Source organism: Cydia pomonella, chromosome 11 (genome assembly GCF_033807575.1).
Source record: "Cydia pomonella isolate Wapato2018A chromosome 11, ilCydPomo1, whole genome shotgun sequence".
NCBI lineage: Eukaryota > Metazoa > Arthropoda > Insecta > Lepidoptera > Tortricidae > Cydia > Cydia pomonella.
This window is the reverse complement of record NC_084713.1, coordinates 19,712,753-19,730,475: the sequence shown is the minus strand read 5'-3', so window position 1 is coordinate 19,730,475 and position 17,723 is coordinate 19,712,753. Positions and strand designations below refer to the sequence as shown.

Here is a 17,723-nt window from a genome sequence, read left to right as displayed (position 1 = left end):
ATGCAGTTATTTACAAAAGGTACACTTTATTATGAATACATTATCTTCAGATACGTCTTTTTGTAGTTAAGGCAAGAAACTTTCAGAACTGCATCCTAATTTTGTCTTGCCATGTTTGACGTCTTAATAAATTGCCTTTTTGAAATTCAATTTCGTTATAATCATAATACATCTTTGTTCAAGTAGGTACGATTTAAAAAGCGGTATTTGCAATTGTTATTCTTGTAAACATTTGGGTAACTGGAAGTGGGAGAAAATACAGAAAAACTGGCTTCTGAACGCGACTTTGTGTGGAAAATTGAAACTATTCTAAATCCTTCTCTGAGCTTCAATATATCGTATAGATGTACTCTAGATATAAATCTAAGATCTAGATATAGGTAAGTCTAGTGTAGAGATAAATCGGAGTGCAAATTTGATTAAAGGCAGTTTAGCTGTTTAAGCGTAAAGAGGTAACACACAAACAGACATAGTTACATTCTCATTTATAATTGACCGAGCGTTAGTGAAGGTCTCCGTTTCAGCTTGGACAAAAATGCTTTTGTATGTCGGGATGTTCTCCTCTACTAATAAATATATGGCTCCGCCATTTTGAAAAGCTCCCAAAAAATAAATCGACAGTAAAAATTGTTGAGAATATTCTCAACCGTAAATTCTGTGAGCAGATTCGATGATGGAATACAATTTTTACGGTCGATTTATTTTACGGTTGAGAATATTCTCAACTGTAAATTCTGTGAGCAGATTCGATGATGAAATACAATTTTTACTGCCGATTTATTTTTTGGGAGTTTTTCAAAATGGCGGATCCATATATTTATTCAATTTTAAGTTGTGCTCTACAGCTCACTGTGCCACTACTATTACATTATCAAGAATGAAAGTAATAATTATATGTGGGCAAACAAGATCTAAAAACACCAAAGTCCAAAACTAAATTCTCTTTACCGCATCCAGTAGCCAAACCTCTCAAACCTAACACCATACACAGAAGTCACAGACATAATCGTGGATCCACAATAAATCACTGCGAAACAGATTCCCATCACTCATGGTGTCAACTCGACTTTGCCTTGAAACGACGCAAGCGCCGGCGGGAAAAATAGACGCTTAATACTCTATCACACGAAGACTTTATATGAGTATTGAAATGACGTAAGTTCCAATCAAGAGGCGTAAAGCCACGAAATTTAAAGGAAACAAAACGACGGACGGGCAACAAAGTGATCCTATAAGGGTTCCGTCCTTTTGAGGTACGCTCTAAAACTACAATTTTGCATTAGCCCCCACTTAAACGATAGGCCTTTACGACCTTACTCTAATGCGGGGTTTTGAGATGCCCCCGATTATCGGATATCTGAAACTGCACTCACCACTTAATGGTTAGATGTTTGATACGCGAATGTTTGCAGTGCACACCGGTTTGCCTGCCGCCAGTCTGTCAGTCCTCACGAATACTAGCGTGCTCTAAAAATTCCAATACGAACTTACTTAACTTTCGGAGGTAAGTCGAAAGGTCACTGGTACTTTACCCTCTCTCTATCCCTTAAAAAACTTTCTCCCAGTATCCACCAAAAAATTACTTGTACAGGCACTGATACTACCGATCATTGATTACGCTGATGTGTGCACAACGAACATCTCTCAGAATTCACTTAACAGGCTCGATCGCTTGCTCAATAATGGCATACGTTTTATCTTCGGTCTGCGCAAGTACGACCACATATCTCATTACCGTCGCCAGCTTAACTGGCTCCCTATTCGTCAGCGTAGGACTCTCAGAATTCTTTGTTTGCTTTTTTCAATACTGTTCGAGCCTTCTGCTCCCAGTTACCTAAAATGTAGATTTAGCTTTGTAACCCCTCGCCCGGGTTGTGAACTACGTTCCTCCCGCTCTCTTAAACTCTCGGTAATCCCTCACCATAGTGGTTTTCTCTCTTCTTCCTTCCGTCCGTCTCTGGAATTCGCTCCCTCTGACGATCAGACAGGCTCCAAGCAAGTTAACTTTTAAACGTTTGCTTTATAACCACCTGCTAAGGCAGGTGTAGTGGGAAATAGTCGGTAAGTAACCCATAACGCACGTGCAATTGTATGTATATGTATCTATCCTTGTTTATCCATATATATGAATATATTTATGTACTCATAGTCATAAGGTATAATGAAACATACTATAGTATTTATTTAGAAATTTTATTTCGCTTAAAATTTACGGTTTTTTTTTTGTTTAATTCTCACTGCACCCACCTTGAAGTTTCTCTGTTTTGCCTTATGGTTGACTGGTAGAGAATGCCTATTGGCATTAAGTCCGCCTGTTGTACTCTTTTTTATGTTCAATAAAGTTTAAAATAAATAAATAAATAACTTATGATCTGATATCAAAATGATGTAATTATATTTATTTAGACACAAATGGTGGGTTTAATGCCTCATAGCATTCTATACCAGTCAACCAAAGGGCCAAACAGAAAAATGTCAAGGAAGGAAGGAAATGGAATCTGATAAGATACAGATAGCTTATTATTCAAGTAGGCATATTACAATGCGCTTAAGAACGTTTGTGAACGTCGAAGTTTTGAAAATTTTACTATGTGGAAATATCTCTGAAAAGTTCCCGACCGGTCATTCAAGCGATATACACGAATTGACGTTAAAATGTAAGTTTGAATTGGACACCAGAATATTTACTTGCATTGAAAAAAAAAAACAGAAAACGTCTGGTGTTAGAAAAAAAGGAGTGTTTTTTTTTCACTTTGTATTTTATTTATGTTCGTTGTTACAAACATAAATAAGTGCTTGGGTATACTGTACTGGTATTTTATAGCGCAAGTAAATAAAGACTCTAGACTATTTAATTGATCCCTTGCTGTCTCATAAACCAAATGAAAATTGCCAACACAGTAATTACGTTTTTATAAACAGTGCAGGCGCAAGCTATTGCACTACCTATGCTATTTGCATCTAGTGAGCGCATAGTCAAACAGACCAATGAATTGTGACCTCCCTTCATTCATTAAATTTTTTTACGAGCCTATAAATGTCCCACTGCTGGGCAAAGACCTCCTCTCTGGACTTTCAATCTTCCCGATTAACTGCAGCATCTGTCTAGGTGCTGAGAATCCATCCATTCAATTATCATTCATAAAACGTAAGACGTAGGTAAACACAATAAATTCGATCAAATACGCAAGTATATTATTAGTATGTACAGTCGCCATCAGATATATTAGAGCGGCCATAGTGTTCACAAATATCTGAACACACGTTCAGATATTTGTGAACACCTTGGCCGCTCCGATATATCTGATGGCGACTGTACCTGTTAGAGGAAGAATGAAATATATTGTAAAACAAATTAACCATTTTGTCTATGTTAAGCTCGCCTTCAGATCGTTTCATAAACCCACACTCGTATTTTAAAATGCCACTCAGTGTATTGCAGAGTGACATAAAATATGTAGGAGCTTTAAAGTAATATGCACTGGTTTCGATACAATAATACGTAAAGAAGGTAAAATTCTATAAACTGTGCAGTCTTGCACAGTATCATCAGAGGCGATTTGCTTAGCTACTTATGAATAACATTCCCGCCCCTCCCAAGAATGCGTTCCGTCTCATAAACTCCTCCAAAGATCCGCATACCCTGCCCACAAACCAACACAACCGTTTTGAGACGTTAAACGAATAATTACAGTTCTTATCCAATTTGGCAGCGCAGAAAAACGCGACCCCCCTCGCACAGGAAATTTGTTTTAAATTTCGACAACAATGGGGAGATCGTAAGGATAATTGTATGGGAAGCGGCCGTGACGGCATAAATCCAGGCAACGGTTAATGATAGCCTTGAAACTATCTCAACGAGGCTTCATGGAACAATCAGTGCTATCGTGCATTTTTCTTGACAGCTCACGACATGGCCACGTATGATCAAAGCTACTCCTTTGTTTTAGTACCTACAACGATATGGACGTACGTACAAGTACGATATGGACGTTCTGTCAAATTTTACTATTCTAACATAATTATTTTTTATTTTTATTTTTATTTATTAAGGTCTACCAACAGTTATTACATCCAATACGTTTACATAACTCAAAAAAAAAGAAACATTCAGTGATGCATAACTAATTATAGGTAAACACAGCATGCAAAAGAAAAAACAATTTCTTACTTAACAAAAAGTGAAAGTTACAGGTTAAATAACAAAAATAAATTAAACTTGTTTATACTATAGATTCATATTCAATAATTTTCGGAACCTGAGCAATGAGTCAGAATGAATATCGCAGCAGTGGCTAAGTTTATTGTATAATCTACATAGTCGTGGAATGGGTGAATTAGCGCCTAAGACGGTTTTCCTAAATACCGGAGACAAAAGGTCTATTGTGTTCCTAGGATATCTATATGGGACTCTAAATCTAATTTTGCGCAAAAGTTGTGGACAATCTATATAATTATTTAAATAAATTTTCTTATTTTGTAAATTCAACGTTGGCGGCGAAACATTTTGGTGTACCTTCTCTTTTTAACCGTAGGAAAATTCTAAAAAATATTATTAATTGTCCTAATCTACTGAGATTAGTTACTTTCAGTTGTCCGCATCACCCCTTACGCCCTCGGTCGCTGTTTCATATTAGTTTTTCGGTCAAAAACTATTCCAGGCATACCTTTTTCAGACGAGTTCCTAGTTACTATAATAAACATCTATTCGAAGTAGATTGTTTTCAAAATTCGTTGGCTAGTCTAAAAAATATAAATAAACGTAAGTTGTTTTAATATATAAGTACAGATATCAGTTATTTTTTCTATCGGGTTCAAAAATTTGCATTAGCTATACCGCGTGGAACAGAATGAAGAACTTTTACAAAAACGGGGTATGGTTCACCCTAAAAGCTTTATTTTTTACCAATAAACTATGTTAATATTCTTTACCGTTTACGAGATAAATCTTGTTAAACTTTAGTGCAAAAATCCGCCTGTTTCAACCCTAGCAAGTTGATCGGGCAATGACCTCATGAAAATAAGTTCAATGAGCTTTAGTATCAAAAATAAAAAAATGACAATTACATGTCACTGCAAAATAAATGACATATTGCCTATACATGTGTAGGAATTGACAGGACGAGATTGCCGATTATGAATAATAAACAAAAAGGTTAAACCAACCAAATTTTGCAATTATAGTTTGGCAAGGAAGTAACTCATTTCAACTAAAGACAAACAAAATCATACTGTCTATGTTGTTTAGAATGACGGTATTTTTTATGTTCTTATTAATTACTGACATTGACATTTGGTTTGCCGGACTACACTTATACTTGCTACTTAATTTTTGTTACAATTTTATAATTTATTGACAAGTTAATCTAATGTTTAAATTGTAAAATATCTTCGTCAAGAATATTTAAAAAAGTAACAAAGCTATCATGTAGCGACGAACCTTTTTAAGACTTAATAATACTGGCCAGTTTTTTGCTTGACGATTGATTGAATACAGTTGACGTTGTCATTGGCAAAATATCTGATATGGTATTAAAAATATCTCAAAATGCCTCAATTGAATGCTAGAGGTTATTTAAATTTGCTTTTTTGTACGCGGAGTGCAATTACAATGCCGCCGAAGCCTTACGCCAGTACCGAAACAGGTACCCACCACCCCATCCAACAGGGCATATGACAATTTTGCGTACTATTTATTGATCGTGTTACCAACAATAGGAACATCGTACCACGAACAGGGCAGGACGACCAACGCGGTGGACGCGTTGTGCAGCATGCTGTGCGATTTGAAGAGAGGGTACTGCGATACTTCGATCAAAATCCAAGAGCAAGTTCGAGACAGGTGGGCCGACATTTTGAAACAAATGATACAAAAATACTACGAATATTAAAACGTGCCAGCCGTCACCCGTACAAAATTCAAAAGGTTCAGGCTTTGCTTCCTAGAGACTGTCCTGTCCGGGAAGCATATTGTCGGTGGCTTTTGGGAAGGTTGGCGGACGATGGAGAGTTTCTCAAACGCGTAATTTGGACCGACGAAAGTTTGTTCACACGAAACGGAATGTGGAATCGGCGTAACGAGCATGTCTATGCTGAAGAAAATCCGTTCGAATATCGTTATACAGGACACCAATATCGTTGGTCAGTGAACGTTTGGGCGGCAATTCACGGAAACACAATTATAGGGCCTGTGTTTTACCACCAACTCTCAATAGAGTGGGATACATGAACCTCTTAGATACGGAGCTTTATGATTATCTCGAAGATTTGCCATTGGCCGAAAGACAACTTATCTGGTACTAACAAGATAGAGCACCAGCTCATTCCACAGATGAAGTGCGACGTAAACTAACTGAACTTTTCGGGCGTCAGTGGATTGGTCCACGCCTTTGGCCACCTAGGTCTCCGGACCTAACGCCGCTCGATTTCTTTCTTTGGGGTACTTTAAAAGACATGATGTACAAAGAAGAGTGTAACACCGCAGAAGAGATGAAGCATAGGCTTACGGTCGCCTTTGAAATTCTCCGCAGGAGAAATATCCGCACCCAAATTTTGTCGCAAGTACACCGACATACGCGAGCACGAGCAGCAGCTTGCATAATCAGACATGGCGGTACTTTTGAACATGGCATGTAAATTGTGTAAAATTGTTTTAGGTATGTGAAGTGATTGACATGTGTCATGTGCAAATGTAAATAGTAACTTTATAGCGGCAGGGTTGTCACCTATAATAAAACGTTTAATTGTTAATGTCTTTTTGTTTTACTTAACCTAGCTTTAAAATGATAATAATTTGATTCAAAATTAATTAGATAACACTATACTTTCAGCAAATACCATAGTTAAGTGCCACCCTGTATAACTATATTAATTTATTTCAGTTAACATAATTTATAATTTATGAACCTCCAGGTCTTTTTGTTGTATTTTCCTTTTGTTGTGGTACATCATTTGTATTGCATTGTTGATATGTTTATACGACTGTTTGGTTTCTAAATAAACTAATAAATTATAAATTATAATTCAATCTACAGAAAGTTAAAAACATCTTTGACATGTCAGCCCCGTTTCGCCACACGTAATCGTAAGTATTCGACAACTTATTATATTATAATAGTATTTTATACATTCGTGATATAAAAGAGAGCTTTTCAGTGGAGTACCGTGTTCTTTCAACAGGCTTCGTGGCGTACGAGATTGAAAAGCTTGATAATAAAATAACACTATTGTATATAATACTTTTTCTATTATAGAACCTAGATAATTAAAGAAAATTAGATAAGTATCTCAGTAGTACAAAAGACATCAACGTGTGCATTAATATATGAATATTACTCATGAAATAGTAGCGCGTTGGTGTCCTTTCACTGTATCGCGGCATCACGTGATTGGTCAAATTCATTATAGTTGACTACAGCGTTGAATATTATAGTTGAATTGGACATACATGAAAAGTCCAAATTCGAACTTTGATTCAAATGTCACTTATGCACTGAGAAATCATTTAAAACAATTGAAATTGCATTAACGTTTAATGCTTTAAACAGTTACATATGAGCCTATCATACAAAGCAGTAAATTTTACTGTTCCGAAAAGACAGTAAATTTTACTGTTTTGAGTAGCTAAAACTGTTCGTTTATTTCTATCGTTTTTCAATACTTAGAAATGTTCAAACAGGTAACGTTACTGTTTTTTCTTTTGCTGTTTTTCAAACATTTGTATTGTATTTAATCATAATGAAAATCACTTTAATGTGTGTTCGATAGATCATATTTATTTCAGTGTGTTCGTTATGTGTGGTATCAAAAATGATTATGGAATAACACGTAACAACCCGCAATCCTTGATTGCATGTCTTCATCCACTTACAAATGAAAGTGTCAGCTCATTTATTAACTTATACATCCATTAAATCATCCATTTAAACTTGTCAAAGCCGACGGATTAGTTTCCAATAGAGAACCGTCATAAACATGTTATAACTCGAGATATAAAAGTTTTACCATGTCGATAAATCAAAAAGATTATAAATCGGTTTTATAAGCTGTAGGTGATCTCGGAAAGAGTCGTAAATCAAACATGGAATGGGTTTTTTGCCGCGTCAATTTCAGTGCAAGTGAGAATCGCAGGAGTACGTCCCTAGAGAAACATTATTTTGACGTGATTGAAAATGACTTTAGCTAGTTTTTATCTAAGTTTAAAGCTCTCACAGGTAGATATTTTATGTTTTTAAATATTTACATGTATGTACATCGATTGTACCAATGCGCTTTCATATTTCAATTCGTCTTCGAGTCGAGTTCATGCTTACGTTATGGTTACGCACTAGAAGCATTGACTTATATACTTCGTAAAGGCCTTAGCCCAATGGAGACAGTTGGAGGAGGCCTATGCCTTACGGCACACCGAACTGAGGGATATACTACACTCATTTGAAACTTATATAGTTCGGAAAACGGGCCTATCTTTATGAACGGGCCTATACTTTTGAGCTCATTGATCACCGGGGTTAGAGAAATTTATCCATGAAATGGACAGATTCAGTCCAAAACGAACCACACTAAAACTAGGAAATATCAAATATTCTTAGTATTTTTATCTGTGTTTTTACTGAATTGGTCACTTTTATTTAGTAAATGACATCCATTTCAGTTTATGATCACACTACAGGCCACCATAAAAAAAACTCAGAATAAGACGTCCAGGAACAAACGGAGTCTATCCATGCTTATAATGTCTACCACTTATCTCAGGTGGTTGGTGAAGACTGTGCGCGGTAATTTTCTAGTAGAAAACATAAGTTTAAAGGCGAACTATTTTAAATATTCAATTTTTACTTAACACACATCAGCTTCATGCAGCCAAGCGTCACTTAAACGCTAGACCTACACGGTGTTTTTTTTTGTTTTTTTTTTCAAGTTCGTTAATTTCAAAGGTGCATTCCTGAGCCTTAATTAGGTAACTTTCTCAAAGAAACCGGTATTCTAATGATAATAATGATTTATTTTTATCGAATAAGATCCCTATAAGCGTGTACAGTTGCCTTAGGGGCTGTTTACATATTGATTAGTGTTTAGTATAAAGATTTGATACTAAACGTAAGTACTTTTTTGGACGATCGATATTCGTAATGTCATTGATACGACATAGTTTTAGTACTACACAACAACAACAACATTGATTACTTTTTGTATAGTATATACAACGTTATTAATTACTTGTTACGAAAAAAAAATACTATGTCATTCAGTTTCCTCAAATGTACTTAGCCATGCCAAGAAATTAACGGAGTTTAAAAAAGCACTGTGTAACGTGGCGCTGCCATCATAAACGTTAACAGATCCTTCTGATAATACTTAAATGATAAGTTATCCCAAGCTAGTTCAAAATTAATTCAGATAATCCACTTATAAACACAAGCCAAACGCTTTGAAATGTAACGCCACATTTACACTTTTCGTGGAACAAGGTCGTATTTGCCGATAAAGCTTACTGTAAGATGCGTCCTTACAGTATCAGTGAAACGAATATCAATATTACCTACTTGAAACTATCTCGAACACGGGCGTATCAAATAATCAGTTTCACCAACCATCATTTAACACCAAGTGGGTGTAAGTAGCTTCAAAATCGTATGTGGCATCGATAAATGGCCGAATTATTCAAATTACCCGCTCGTATGGAGAGACTATTAGATGTAATCATTATATATCAATATGACATACATATTTTGACTAATAATAAATGCAAGTGTGTTGTGGGTTATAGATTTTGATCATATCTGTTTCTTATAATATACCTGCATGATAGTTTAATACAAGTCATTTCATCATTTTATTTATTTTTATATATTATTTATTACTACACAGTGGTATTCTTAAATATAGTCTTAGCCCCACAAGACTCAACAATGAGTTTGACTGTGGGGTCGTCAGTACCTAATTAAAATAATATACATATATTAGCTAATTGATTACTACAATGTATGGTAACGTATTTTTAACATAAACTTAAATTTATTCTTATTATTTTCACGTGTTATGGCTTCAGACAAACTATTAAGTAAGTACGGAATTCTTTTCCAACGGGTTCTATCCCCGTAGTAGTTATTAATCCTAGGAACGGATAGTTCGCCCAAGGTGCAGCTTTACTTCTGAAAACGAAATATAATTAATGATTATGTCAAAATGCGTGTATAAGTAGTAATTTGATTTAAAATATTTTTACTGATACGTATGTTCAGCACACTTTAAAAGATTGATTTTTCGTGGCTGATCATTATAATTTATAGTTTAATCGTAAGTAACTTGTCTAGCACATAGATCTACGTTTTGAAAACCTTTTAACATTAATAAGTAAGCACAAAGAAAACGACCATACAGCTGCAAACTTAAAGATAATTTACATTAGTCAACTTTGTATACTTTAAGCAACAATGACTTATGTTATGAAACGAAATATGAGCACATAAGACTTTATTCTACTAATGAAATGTATGTAGAATGTAATTCACACGTCTTGCTTACGCCTACCCAGGTAGCAAACTGACGTCAGTGACGCACAATTGACGTCATTTATAGGTCATAACAAGGTCAGTACTCTATTCGTCAAGAGTAGACGTTTCACTGACGTCTATTTAAGGTCATTATTAGGACGTACCATTTTGGACACAAAATTGACGTTTCACTGACGTCTATTTGGGGTCACTATCAGGACGTACTTTCTTTGTCACAAAATTGACGTTTCACTGACGTCTATATGGGGTCACTATCAGGACGTACCTTTTTAGTCACAAATTTGACGTTTTATCGACGTCTATTTGGGGTCACTATCAGGACGTACCTTTTTAGTCACAAATTTGACGTTTTACTGACGTCTATTTGGGGACACTATCAGGACGTACTTTCTTTGTCACAAAATTGACGTTTCACTGACGTCTATTTGGGGTCACTATCAGGACGTACTTTCTTTGTCACAAAATTGACGTTTCACTGACGTCTATATGAGGTCACTATCAGGACGTACCTTTTTAGTCACAAATTTGACGTTTTACTGACGTCTATTTGGGGTCACTATCAGGACGTACCTTTTTAGTCACAGATTTGACGTTTTACTGACGTCTATTTGGGGACACTATCAGGACGTACTTTCTTTATCACAAAATTGACGTTTCACGTACGTCTATTTGGGGTCTCTATCAGGACGTACTTTCTTTGACACAAAATTTACGTTCCACTGACGTCTATTTGGAGTCACTATCGGGACGTACCTTTTTAGTCACAAAATTGACGTTTTACTGACGTCTATATGGGGTCACTATCAGGACGTACCTTTTTAGTCACAAATTTGACGTTTTACCGACGTCTATTTGGGGTCACTATCAGGACGTACCTTTTTAGTCACAAATTTGACGTTTTACTGACGTCTATTTGGGGACACTATCAGGACGTACTTTCTTTGTTTTAAAATTGACGTTTTATGACGTTTATTTGGGGTCACTATCAGGACATAGCAGCTTAGTCACAAAATTGACGCTTCACTGACGTCTATTTGGGGTCACTATGAGGACGTACCTTTTTAGTCACAAAATTGCCGTTCTATTGACGTTTGTATGGGGTCACTATCAGGACGTACCTTCTTAAGTCATTAAATTGACGTGTCACTGACGTCTAATTGGGGTTGTAATATAATGGTAATTGGGGAATCTTTTGTAAAAACGAGAGACTTGGCAACACTGCCGTGTTGAAACAGCGATTGCAGCGCCGCTACGCCCCGCCGCAGCGGCGTCACAATAACGTTATTAATTTTCGAACAACGAGTCAAAGACGTGCAGGCCTACCGCGAAAAACGAAATTCGCAAATTGAGGGGATCTTTCTCTTTTACTCTCACTAAGACGTCATTAGAGTGACAGAGAAAAATGCCCACAATTGACGAACCTGTTTCACTAAACGTGATTCTTAATATTAGCGTAGTAACTTCTTATAGAAATTTACATCTATTTGGGGTCTCTGTTAGTAGGACGTACCATTTTAGTCACAAAATTGACGTTCTATTGACGTCTATTTGGGGTTACTATCAAGACGTATGTAACCGACAAAATAACGCGTTTCGTTTCTTGATATCAATTTGTCAATCTTGTATTGTAAAATATTTATAAAGTAAAAAAAACATTTCCGTTTGTTTCGGTAACTCTAAAGTTGTTATACAGTATTTTTTTTATAGATTTTATAATTGATAACACCAAAACAAGCTTAAATTTGTTATTTTTAGAAACATCAGAAGTTGGAACGGAACGAAATTCTGACATTTTGATTGAAGTGTCATGTGTCATGTATCGTTTCCCTCCTTTTCCAATTGCCCGGTCTGTTGTATTGTATCGCGTCCGTGGGTGCTGTGCAATTCGAGACTCTTAAAGGTATATTTTAGTTTTATCACATGATAAACACATACTCAGTGATACAATTCAGTGATCAAGACGGCGGATCAATATCCATTGTAAAGTATCAGTGGATTACGCCAAGGCGTCGGGAGCTATTTTGGCCACCCGTCAAGGGATCTAAAGGTTTTGAAAAGGTGTTGGCGGATACCAAAACACCGGATGAGAAATGGAAACGATACGCCATCCATAGAGTTTTTTGTGAGACTGGTACGTATATATTTATTTTAAGAACCACGTGGATTTTGCTATTGGTAAGTCACGTACTTAGAGGTATGGTATCTGGATGCAATATTTCTTGATTTACCGAGAGCTTACTAATGTTGGTGGAAGTTTCCGTTTTCTGTGATAGTTCAGTTTTTCGAAGATAAAATATGTAGAGTCATTGCGTTAATTTCCGTACAGATTATCAATTAATGTAATTGATTTTTAATTTTCTATTTGCGAAATATAATTTTATGTAAATAGATTGATATATTGTTTTGACATTAATGATTGCAATAGGTACGTACAAATTTGTGCAGCAAAGTACGTTTATATTCAAATTTCGTCAAGTGGACGAAAACTAGTGCCGGACAAAAACCAACACACCTACATATAGGTAGTATTCTTGTTGGTATATTGAGTAAAATATATTACGTTACTGTAGGTAATGTCATTGTCACAGCAGTGTTATGGATTTATTCGGATTTGTTATAGTATCTTGTAAGTTTACATATTCAGCAGTAATCTTAATTACAAACAGTATAGCAATAATTTAGTGAAGTTCTGGGTAAAACTTATTACCGGGTAAAAAAAATATTTTCGATTAGTTTAGCGATACACAGACAAAGAGACAGAAACATTTACAACAAACACAAACACAAACAAAAATTACAAAACTTTTTTATGGTAAGGCAAAATAAAATAAGAAGAATAATTATGAAATGTACAAATTAGGTACTAAATCTTTGTCAAAAGTTGGATTCTATCGATATAACCCCTACAACTAGGGGGAACTGGACTTGGTCCTATCAACCTGACGTCAGAATGGCTGACCACTTTATTTTCAATATTTAGAGATTTTAAGTTAAGTACAAATTTTTCGATGTCAGGTACCAAATAGTACAAAAAATTGACACTCAACGAATTGTACACAGAAAAATTGGTTTTTATACGATTTCAGAGAAATACCAACCCGTTATTTTATGATCTGCAGTATAGTTAAGTTTGTGAATGTTTTTGTAATAAGAAATATTTACAGGTAGCCTACTTCAAGAGCCTTGGTGGACAGGGCGTTAAGAACAAAGTATCTAGAGTTATGAAAGTTGCATTATCTGACTCTATGGCAAGCAAGTACAACTTTTACGGTAAAAGATCAGACAAGAAGCCATTTGCAGAACTACGTCTCCGGGCGTGTGCAAAACCATTCGATGTAGAAGGAACCCACCATCAATTACAATGTCACTACCAGCAAGCTTGTTGTGGATCAGACACTGGTGAAAACAAATTCGGATTATAGAAGAAATTCAAAGTGGCGGCCGTGTTTACAATCTTTGACTACGAATTCATATAAGGGTATCTTTCGGATCCTCAGATGTAATTTGTTATCGTGACTAGATCAAATTTTCCGTCGGACGTACCGTTTTTGAACTACAAGAAAAAAACTTAAAAATAGCAAAAAAAGTTCTACAACTTCTGGAATGGAGCAAACTCGGATTACACAAATTTAGGATCAAATAAACGTATTAAGACGATTTGACTGGCCTCTTAAAATACTTAAAAAGTACCTTGTTAATATGTAGTTTATATGTTATTATTAAACTACTAGTTCCTTGATGTACATTTGGGGTTTTTTATTTTTCTTGCCCCCGTTCAGCATCGCGTCGCATGCAATTGACAAATAGTCGTCATTGGAAAGTAATGGTTGCTTAATGATAATGAGTTTAGTTAATAAATTGGCAAAATATTTCGTATGTGCAATATATCAATTGAATCTTCAATAAACGAATGATAACTGGCTTAAATTGAAGTCCCATTGACGTCTATTGTATTTGCCAATTGAATGTCATTTTGTCGTTAATAGGACTTCTTTTGAAGACGTCGTAGTATCTTGCATACATCACAGCAGGGTAATAACGTAATACTGCGTACGTACGTTAGGACGATCCAAATGTCATTCATTGTGTAGAAAAATTACATTTGGATCGCCTCAACGTACATACGAAATTTTACGTAATTGCCCTACAGGAGACGTCTATATTACGTTACTAAAAGACGTCCTACTAACGACGTTAAAAGACGTCCATATTACGTTACTATTGAACGTCCTACCAACGACGTTGGGAGACGTCTATATTACGTTACTAAAAGACGTCCTACTAACGACGTTAAAAGACGTCCATATTACGTTACTATTGAACGTCCTACCAACGACGTTGGAAGACGTCTATATTACGTTACTAAAAGACGTCCTACTAACGACGTTAAAAGACGTCCATATTACGTTACTATTGAACGTCCTACCAACGACGTTGGAAAAAGTCCATATTACGTTACTATTAGACGTCCTACCAACGACGTTGGTAGACGTCCATATTACGTTACTATTAGACGTCCAATACGACGTCGTTAGAGACGTCGTGAGGCTATGACATATGTTCGTCATTTCGAACGTCTGTACGACGAAAGTAGCGACGTCATTAACGTCTGAAATGACCGTGAATGGACGTCGTGACGACGAAAATTTGCTACCTGGGTAGAGACATCTAAAAGAAGAACTTTAATTCAACTCTTAATGGAAATCTTAATTAATGTCTAAACTTGAGCTTGTATTGTTGACTGGAGACCACAAGTTTTTATTATATAAGAATTTGTATGTTTTTGGCTAAGAAACTAGCACAGCTAAGCCACCCCACGAATCTTGAGTGTCGGCGTCTAGTCAGCGCTATGGAAAATGGCGTCGCTGCGCAGTTGCGTCAACGTTGCGTCGAGCAGCAGCCATAGAGTTGACTAGACGCCGACGCTCGGGAAACGCTAGAGTGTGGGATGGACTTACACTGTGGAATGAATAATCGCCAGCGGTATTTCTGGACCGATACGACCTTCAAACCTTTGAGGAAAGAGCGAACACCCATTTTAAAGGCTGGCAACGAACTTGCAACTCTGGTGTTGCAGGTGTCCATAGGCGGTGGTCATTGCTTACCATTAGGCTAATTGCCTGCTCATTTGTCTCCAATAACATTAAAATAAAATCTATAATGTTACTGCATGAGATAATAGGACCGTGTGATGTCGATGGTGAGGTGGTGAATGCTGGTTTCAAACATTAGGCTTATAATATCTTCCTCAGACGATGTACCTAAGTTGAATATGTATGTACTTGTACGTTAACGTACATAAAAGATTTCAAGCTCACATTGTCATTTTCATTCCTTTTTATTATTTTTATACTACGTCAGTGGGAAACAAGCATACGGCCCGGCTGATGGTAAGCAGTATCCGTAGCCTATGTACGCCTGCAACTCCAGAGGAGTTACATGCGCGTTGCCGACCCTAACCCCCTCCCACCCCTCGTTGAGCTCTGGCAACCTTACTAACCGGCAGGAACACAACACTATGAGTAGGGTCTAGTGTTATTTGGCTGCGATTTTCCGTAAGGTACTTCCCCAGTTGGGCTTCCTACCTACTATGAAAAACGGGATATTTAGCTTGAATATTATACACACTCGTATACAACGTGTTACATCAGTCATACTTAGCAAGTTTAATGATGAGACCAACCTTAACCAATATCAACATCAGACAGCCAAAATTTATGAGAGAGTAATTTTTTTAACGTATATCTACCCCACTTTCAGTGGCTGGTGTAATACATTATACTTAGTAAGACTTCTTGTCTGTGCACTATGGTAACAATTACAACAAATATTTTTCCGTAATTAGCTCGACTGTGAACTAGGTATCGAATGGTAAATACAAAGTTTTTCATAATTGGTATTTACACAAAATCTTTATTAAAAGACATTTAAAGATAGTATATTTATCACCCACCCGCTTTATCAGGAACGGATTGACAAATATTTTGTAACCATCATATAAACAAATTAACCGTAACTATCATATCTCATATGTGGCATTAATAACTAAGCACAAAGCATATTAGAATAACAAACGAAGTAGGAAGCCATTACACATCGAAAACCAAAGCGTAATAACACTTTGAATTTCGAATTCACTTAGTTCCTTTCGATTTGGTGAAAGTGTACGCCGCTTAAAGTAAGAAGACAGCAACGTTATATGAAATTTAATCATATTTAGTACCTTCTTTGATTTACTTAGTACGTAAACCGATTATATTGATCGCTCGTCAGACGCGACGTGTGTAATCGATTGCTTCGGATTTATGAATAAGATAACAAAGTACAGATTTTATCGGAGGTATTACGACGCAAATGTCACACATGCTTTAAAGGTTAATGTTACTGTACAATTAAATGCTGACAAAGACTATTTGGGGAATCGTTAAGTCGACTATAACACACAATACAATACAAATCCTCTTTATAGCACAACCTCAGAATAAATGTACATGGAAATACATATATACAACAGGCGGCCTTATCGCTGCAGAGCGATCTCTTCCAGACTACCTTTAGGTAGTGGAGAACGGAAGCTCATAATTTAACTAATTAGGAGGTGCAAAAAACTAAATTAAAACTAAATACCAGTAGAAAAAACACCTTTAAAATTTAAGTCTACAACAATAAGAGAAAGTACACATGAAATTGTAGAAATATATATATATATATATATATATATATATATATATATATATATATATATATATATATATATATATATTATATAATATTTGTTATATCATTATATGAACTAATTTTCATCAAGTAGAAACATCTGTGAGCGTTACTAAATTTTTTTTACTAAAGGAAAAAAAATACACCTGGTAGGCATCCGTGGCTCAATTGGCAGTAGCGATCCTCACTCATCCTCACTTCTTAGATACGTGGTACACCAAGAATAAGCGGGCATCTCGCTCGTTTCTTCCTAGAACGTGCAGGATGTGGAATGAGTTGCCTCCTGAGGTACCTACGACACGCTATGTTTCTTCACGAGGCAGACAATTAGGGTATTTAGTAATTTATATAAACATTGATTACGTAATAATTTTATTTATTGTGTTAATATATTTACACCCTTTTTTAGGGTTCCCTACCATTGTACCATGTTTAATGCAAAATAAATGAAATGAACGGGACGACCCTGTAAATAAGACCCCACTGTCC

General features: G+C 35.9%; 1 long non-coding RNA gene across 1 annotated transcript; it reads left to right on the top strand.

Moving 5' to 3' along the window:
- The first annotated feature begins 12,368 nt into the window (after positions 1 to 12,368).
- Positions 12,369 to 14,262, top strand: LOC133523050 (uncharacterized). Its single transcript, XR_009800184.1, has 2 exons — positions 12,369 to 12,648; positions 13,682 to 14,262. It is a non-coding gene; the product is annotated as an uncharacterized LOC133523050 (long non-coding RNA).
- The last annotated feature ends 3,461 nt before the right edge of the window (positions 14,263 to 17,723 follow it).